This window comes from Chrysochloris asiatica, unplaced genomic scaffold (genome assembly GCF_000296735.1).
Source record: "Chrysochloris asiatica unplaced genomic scaffold, ChrAsi1.0 scaffold00177, whole genome shotgun sequence".
Lineage (NCBI taxonomy): Eukaryota > Metazoa > Chordata > Mammalia > Afrosoricida > Chrysochloridae > Chrysochloris > Chrysochloris asiatica.
Genome location: NW_006408695.1, coordinates 6,928,395 through 6,936,037, shown reverse-complemented (window position 1 = coordinate 6,936,037; position 7,643 = coordinate 6,928,395).

The following is a 7,643-nucleotide window of genomic DNA, read 5'->3' as shown; positions in this document are numbered from 1 at the left end:
TGATGTAGGAATCAGAGCCTGGGGAATGGAGAAAGGGGGGAGTTGGAAAATGTTGAGTTCTGCTTCTGTGGAATGTTGTTGCTATTGTTTAGTGCCATCAAATCAATTCTAACTCTTAGTGATCCTGTATAGGGTTTCCGAGGAGTGGCTGGGGAGTTTAAATTGTTGACCTTGTGGTTCAAACCAACCTTTTAGTCGAGTGCTTCAGAGAGGTAAAGGGACAGTGATGAGTCCTGGTGGCACAGTGGTTAAGCATTTGACTGCCAACTGGAAGTTCAACAGTTTGAACCCACTAGTGGCTTTGCTGAAGAAAAGACATTGCAATCTGATCCTCTAAAGATTTCAGCCTAGGAAACTCTATGGGGTAGTTCTACTCTGCTCTATGAGTTGACACACAACAATAACAACAAAAGTGAGGCAGCAATTCAATATTTATTGAGCATTTAGTATGTGCTAGGCACTTGGCATTCACCCTTTCCTTTAATCTTTAACAGTTTTCTAAAGTAAATGTTATTTATCCCAACATCACAGATGAGATTCTGAGAATCTAGGCTGGGGAAGGGGTGAAGAAAGGAGGTGGGAGGGGTATAGTTTTAGGACTGTAGAATGGGTTTGCATTATAGTATAATGCTAGGCATAGAACATTAGATATAAAGGCGGAGGGGGAGCTCAGAAATCAACTAATTGAATTCCTACATTTTTATGGATAAGAAAGCTGAGGATCAGAAAGATTAAAGGACTTGCCCAAGGTCACATAGAAGTCACTGTCTACTAATTCTTAACCCAGTTCTCTGTCAGTAAACAGAATTTTTCATTTTTGTTTTTTTTAAGTTTTTATTTTAAAGTGATTTTAGGTTTAAAGAAAAGCTGCAAAATTAGTTCCAAGATCCTTTACATTCCACCCCATTTCACTTGTTCTAGTGGCTACATGGCACCTAACCTTCATATACTTTACAAGAACCTTTTGGGAGTTTAATTTGAAATAAATGTAGATTTACATTCATTTCAGTTTAAGAAATAATGCAGACTTCTCATGTATCCTTTACCCAATTTTCCCTGATGGTAACATCTTGTTGAGAACTTTAATGTTTGTTAATGTGTTTTTGTTTTATTCTTCAGGCTCATCTTCCCCCAGAAGAAAGTTCTCAGATCTCTTCTGAAGGGATAGAGAGTACAGGAAATGAGATGAAACAACATTGAACAGGGCTTTCTTAGGCAGGAAAGGTGACAGATGCTTTTCCTGGACCTATGGGTGCTTCTCTAAGGAATTATCCAAGTCTTCTAACAAAAACCTCTAGGTCCAAGTTTCTGGGAGGTGCCTTCCAAAGACAATTGTGCAGACACAAGGTAGGAAGGGGTACATGTTAAAAACCAAACTAGTTACCTTCAAGTTGATTCTAACTCATGGAAACCTCATAGGAGACAGAGTAAAACTACGCTTCCTAGGGTTTTCAATAGCTGATTTTGTAGAAGTAGATTGTCCGTCTTCTCTTCTAAGGTCCTTCTGGGTAGATTCGAATCACCAATCTTTTGGTTAATAGCCACATGCTTATCAGTTTACACCACTCAGGAAGTCCCTAATGGCACATGTGGAGAGAACTTCAAACCTCATGAAACCTTGCACATGGGTAGGATCTTGGAGGTTAACTACCCAGTCCTTCACCTGAAGCTTGAGTCTACATCAGCCTTGTCTGTACACTTGCAATGCTGAGAATCCATCCCTGTTCAAAATCCATAATAACTTGGAGTGCTAGAAAGTTCTATCACTAGCCTGCAAGCTCCAAGAGAGCAGGAATTGTACTTTCTTGCTCACTGCTACATTTGTATCCCTTAACACAGCACCTGGAAGACAGCAGACACTCAAGGAATTGTAGTTGAATGAATGGATGAACTAATGAACAGGCATTCAGCTCTGAAGAAAGGAAGGAAAAGGAGCTGAAACTCTGCAATCACAGCTGAGGCCAGCCTGTCCCTGGCAGAGCCAAACCTTGACTGTGTTTTTGCTCAGAGCTGGAGCCCTGGAACTTGAGAGAGATGGTGTAGAGGAAACGACATCTCTTTCAAGTGTTCAGAGTACCAGCGCTGAGCTGCAGTCCTCCTCCACAGTCTTGACATATTGCATTCCAGGGTAAGTTGTAGGAAATTCAACCCATATGTTCCAGAGTTATTTACACACTTCTGGGTAATATGCCTCCATTGTGAAAGAGCCATTTGACGTCGATGGCGCTACTTTCTTTTTTCCATTCTGAGAAGAGTCCCTGTAGAAATGCCAACTCCACCCTTCCTGAAGAAGGAGGGGCTGGTGTTCAGGGAAAAGTCACTTTGGGACTGAACCCTTGAGGAAACTAGAGTGTCTGGGAGATGGTTTTCAGTGAGTTTCAAAGGGTAGTCAGAGGTGATGGGAAAAGACAGTAGGCTCCTGCCTCAGGAACTTCTGCCCAGTCATGTGGCTACATGGGCTGTGCCAGCAGCTGGAGGGGAGGAGGTAGGAACAGCTGAAGTAGTTGCAGATGAGCAAGTAGCTGCGAAGGACAACTGGTGCAGTGGGAAGATGAGATGAAGGTGGGTGTCTCAAGTCAGGACACTTGGATTTGTATTCTAGCAACCTTAGGCAACCCACTTCCTCCTCATGGACTTCAGTGTCTCTTCATCAGCAATGTAGGAGGTTTTCCTCTGTTCCAGGATCTTTGTGGGCCCTAGTAGCCTATTCTAGAATCTTTTTTTCCTTTATTATCAGGCATAGCCTACACAAATGCTTTCCCCAGAACCATTTTTTACTGCAACTCTCAGTAGGAATTGTAGCATTGGTGTGGTGCTGTAGGATAAACACTGGATGACTAATCACAAGGTCAATACAAATCCACCAGCTTCTCCCTGGAAACCCTACATAGGGTCGCTGTGAGTTAGAATTGATTCATTGGCACTTAATAACAACAACAATACACAACTGAAGTAAAAGTTTCACAAATAAATATTAAGCCTTTCCATAAGACATACCAGGGTGCTTAAAAACATTCATGTAAAAATGGATTTAAAAAACTTTTTCCATGAAGATTTTGAAGCCTCCTCATAGAGATCAGAGGAATAGAATAGAGAGTCCAGAAATAAATCCACACATTTATGGCTAATTGATTCCAACAAATTCCCCAAGGCAATTTAATGAAGAAAGATAGTTTTGTTTTATTTTTTGAACAAATGGTGGTCGGACAATTAGGTATCCATATGCAAAAAAATGTGGACATACATGCATGTATGCATACAAATATATATATACCTTTAGGAGTCCTGGTATGGCCCTGTGAGTTAATGTACCAGACTGCAAAGCCATTTGAACTGCAAGGTTGGCAGTTCAAGCTCACCAGCCACTCCTTGCAAACCCTATATAGGGTCACTATGGGCCGGAACTGACCCAATGACACTTAACAACAACAACAACATATATACCTTTATACATATACTTAGATGTTTCACATGAGAAGCAAAAACTAATTCAAGGTTCATCCTACAGTGAGATATAAGAGTTAAAAATAAGGAATGAACCCCATATACATGTAACAACAGGGATGATTTGCACAAATGCTATGTTAAATGAAAGTCAAAGACTAAATCATTTATATTGTTGTTAAGTGCCAACCTTGCAATTCAAACTGATCACGTGGTCCAATGCTTATCTTACAGGGCCACACCAGGTGGTTTCATTTATATGAAACTTCTGGAAAAGGAAGCTAATAGAGAAAGAAAGCAGATACCTAGCAGGTGGGGGGTATGGGGTTGCACACGGGCACCAAGGGATTTGTGGGGTGATGGAAGCATTCTGAAATTGTGTTGATGGTTGCGCAGCTGTATAAATTTATAAAAATCATCAAGCTGTGCACTTACAATGGGTAAATTTTATGGTATGTAAATTACACCACAATAAAGAGACATGACAACTTGTACAATTGTGCAAGAGGGACAAAAATGATAAATGATTTGTTCATTTGAGTTATGTTTTCGGGGGCATGGTGAGCTCCAAACCACCTCTAACTACTTTATGAACCTCTCTTCATAACACTCACAGTCACTATTGACTAATATAAGTATTGACTGTAAATGACTTGTTATTTGAAAAGATGTGGAAATAATTGATATAATACTGACCAGTTATATATTAAAAACTAAAGTCTTTTAAGAAAATTAATTTTATGCATCTGAACAAGTCTTCCTACATTTTTATACTTGATAACCAAAAAATCTCGTGAGAGGACCATAATATAATTTAGTTTTAAGCATATAAGTTTGTCATACTCATGGAAGGTACATCCCATTGGTTCAGAATGTTTGTGAAGCACAAGGAAAAATGTCATTTCCACAGAATGGGAACCAATCACCACCAAGGATTTCTTGTCAGTTCAGTGGTTTTAACATCTGACTGATCACCATGAAGATTTGGAGAGAATAGATTCATTGACACCATCCTAGATCTACGTATAAATGAGGAGGGTCTTAAACTCATTATTCTCACAAAGCTTCCCCAGACAGGTGTGGAAGCCTTATTTAGAACCTCATCCTGTGGTGTAATCAGTTATGAGATAGATTACAAATAACTGGCTTCCAATTATACTTAATAAGATTTGCAAATGTGTGACTTTTAAAATAGTCTATAAATCAAAGTCCACTTCTCATATGATAATTTGTCATACTATGGTGACTTTTGTGTTGCTCTGATGCTGTAAGCTATGCCACCAGGATTTTCAATACCAGTAGGGTCACCCATGGTGGACAGGTTTCAACTGAGCTTCCAGACTAAGGTATATTAGGAAGGAGAGGTGGACCACTTCTGAATAGTTAACCACTGGAACTTTATGACTAAGAGCAGAACATCGATACAGTGCCAGAAGATGAACTCCTCAGGTTGAAAGGCATTCAAAATATGACTTGGTCCTCAAAACAGAGTTGACCTTAATGATGTGATAGGAACAAAACTTGTGGGCCCTTCATTTGCTGATGGGGCACAATTTAAAATGAGAAGAAACCACTGCAAATATCCATTAATAATTGGAACAAGGAACGTACAAAGTATGAATCTAGGAAACTTGGAAGTCGTCAAAAATGAAATGCATAAGGATCAAAATCCTAGGCATTAATGAGCTGAAATGGACAGATGTTTTTAAGTGTCATGGAGTTGGTTCTGACTCATAGCTACTCCATACAGGGTTTCCCATGGGTAGCTGGTGAATTTGAACCACCTACCTGTGGTGCAAATAGACCTTGAGGTTGAGTCTTTGTCCTACAGACCACACTAGTACAGATATTAGGCATTTTGAATCAGAAAATCATATGGTTTATTATTTTAAGAATGACAAATTGAAGAGGAAAGGCATCGTATTCATTGCCAAAAAGACCATTTCAAAATCTATCTAGAAGTACAATGCTGTCTGTGATAGAATAATAGTCATATGCCTGAAAGGAAGATCCAGTATTACCATTATTATTCAAATTTATATACCAAACACTAAAGTTAAAGATGATGAAATTGAAGAATTTTACCAACTTCTTTAGTCTGAAATAGATAAGACATGTAATCAAGATGCACTGATAATTACTGGTGATTGGAATGCAAAACTTAGAAGCAAAGAGGAAGGATCAGTAATTGGAAAGTATGGCCTTAGTGATAAAAAATTATGTTAGAGGTCACATGATATAATTTTGCAAGAACAAGTTATTAATTGCAAACACCTTTTTCAAACAACATAAATGGTGACTGTACGCGTGGAACTTCAAGCTTCACTGAGAGTACTAGCTAACAGCAAGATTCCAGGAAGTATTGGAATATAAATGGAAATCTTTCAATAAACTGATGCGGCACTGAAGGCACTCAACCATCTATGCCAAGAAATTTGAAAAGAGAGCTACTTGGCCAACTGATTGAAAGAGATCAATATTTGTATCCATTCCTAAGAGAAGTGACCCAATGGAATGCAGGAATCATTGAACAATATCATTAATATCTTATTATATAAAAGCAAAATTTTGTTAAAGGCAATATTAAAAAAAACCTGCAGAAGTACATAGACAGAAACTCAAGCTGGATTCAGAAGAGGACGTGGAGCTAGGGATAGCATTGCTGACATCAGATGGACTTTGGCTGAAAGCAGTTAAAACCATAAAGATGCTTATTTGTGCTTTGTTGACAATGCAAAGGCTTTTGACTGTGTGAATCATGACAGCTATGGACAACACTGATTGTGCTCATGAAGAACCTGCACAAGAGGTCATTAGACAAAGAAGCAGTTGTTCAAACAGAACAAGGGTATATTGAAGGTGGATGCTAGGGTTGCATTCTTTCATCATACTTATTCAATCTGTAGGCTGAGCACATCATCCTGTTGTGTCTCAATTTACCCAGATGACTACTCAAGACTCTCAGGATCAGCAAGGAAGCCTTCATTAGCTGGTCAGCAACTACAGCCTCCCTAAAAGTGGGAAAAACTGTAGCCCCGACCCAGTTTTTCAAAGAGTATTTATGCATAGGCAGTCTGACTTTATCTTGTACAAATCAAGGGTATGATGATGAGCTGTAAGGGTGGGGGCTAGGAGTACATCAGCTGGGACAGTTACTTCTCAAGATTAACTTTGGTCGGCTATTCTCCAGGTTAGCCTTGGCTGGCGGCCACAACGTCCTATTAGTCAGGTAGGCCCACTCAGATGTGAGGAATTTGTATAAGCATTTTTACAGAAGCCAAGTTTAGCCAGAGTTAAGTGGGAGGGGCTTTCTGCATCTGGGGAGTTGTTGACGCTAAAAATTTTCCACTTCTGCCTGATCCTTCCTTAAAATTTAGTTACTATAGGGCAATTGGGCTTTACAATCAAAGAAGCTGGATTACGTGAGGAAGAACGTGGCATCAGAATGGAGGAAGACTCATTTGCAACCTGTGAAATGCAAAAGATACAACTTTGCTTGTTGAAAGCAAAGACTTAAAATACTTACTGATGAAGATTAAAGACCACAGCTTTCAGTATGGATTGTACCTCAATGTAAAGAAAACAAAATTTCTCACAGGACCAAAAAATATTATCGTGATAAATGGAGAAAAGATTGAAGTTTCCAAAGACTTGACTTTACTTGGATCCACAAGCAATACTCATGGAAGCAGCAGTCAATAAATCAAATTACGAATTGCACTAGGCAAATCTGTTGCCCAAGTGTTCAAGATCAAAGATGCCAGTTTGTGGACTAAGTTGTGCCTGATACAAGCCATGGTATTTTCAATAGTTTAATATACATGTGAAAGTTGAACAGTGAATAAGTGAGACTGTAGAAGAATTGATGTATTTGAATTATGGTGCTGGAGAAGAATACAGAAAGTACCATGGATTGCAGAAGAACAAACAGGATGTTGAAAGATGTACACTCCTTGGAGGTAAGGATGGTAAGACTTTGTTTCTCATACTTCAGACATATTTTCAGGAGGGATCAGTCCCTGGAGAAGGACATTGTGCTTTACAGTAGAATGTCAGTGAGAAAAGTAAGACACCCCCAACTAGATGGATTGACACCATGGCAGCAGCAATGGGCTCAAGTGTAACAACAATTGTGAGGATGGCATAGAACTGGGCAGTGTTTCTTTCTTTCTTTTTAATATTTTATTGTGAATTATGAT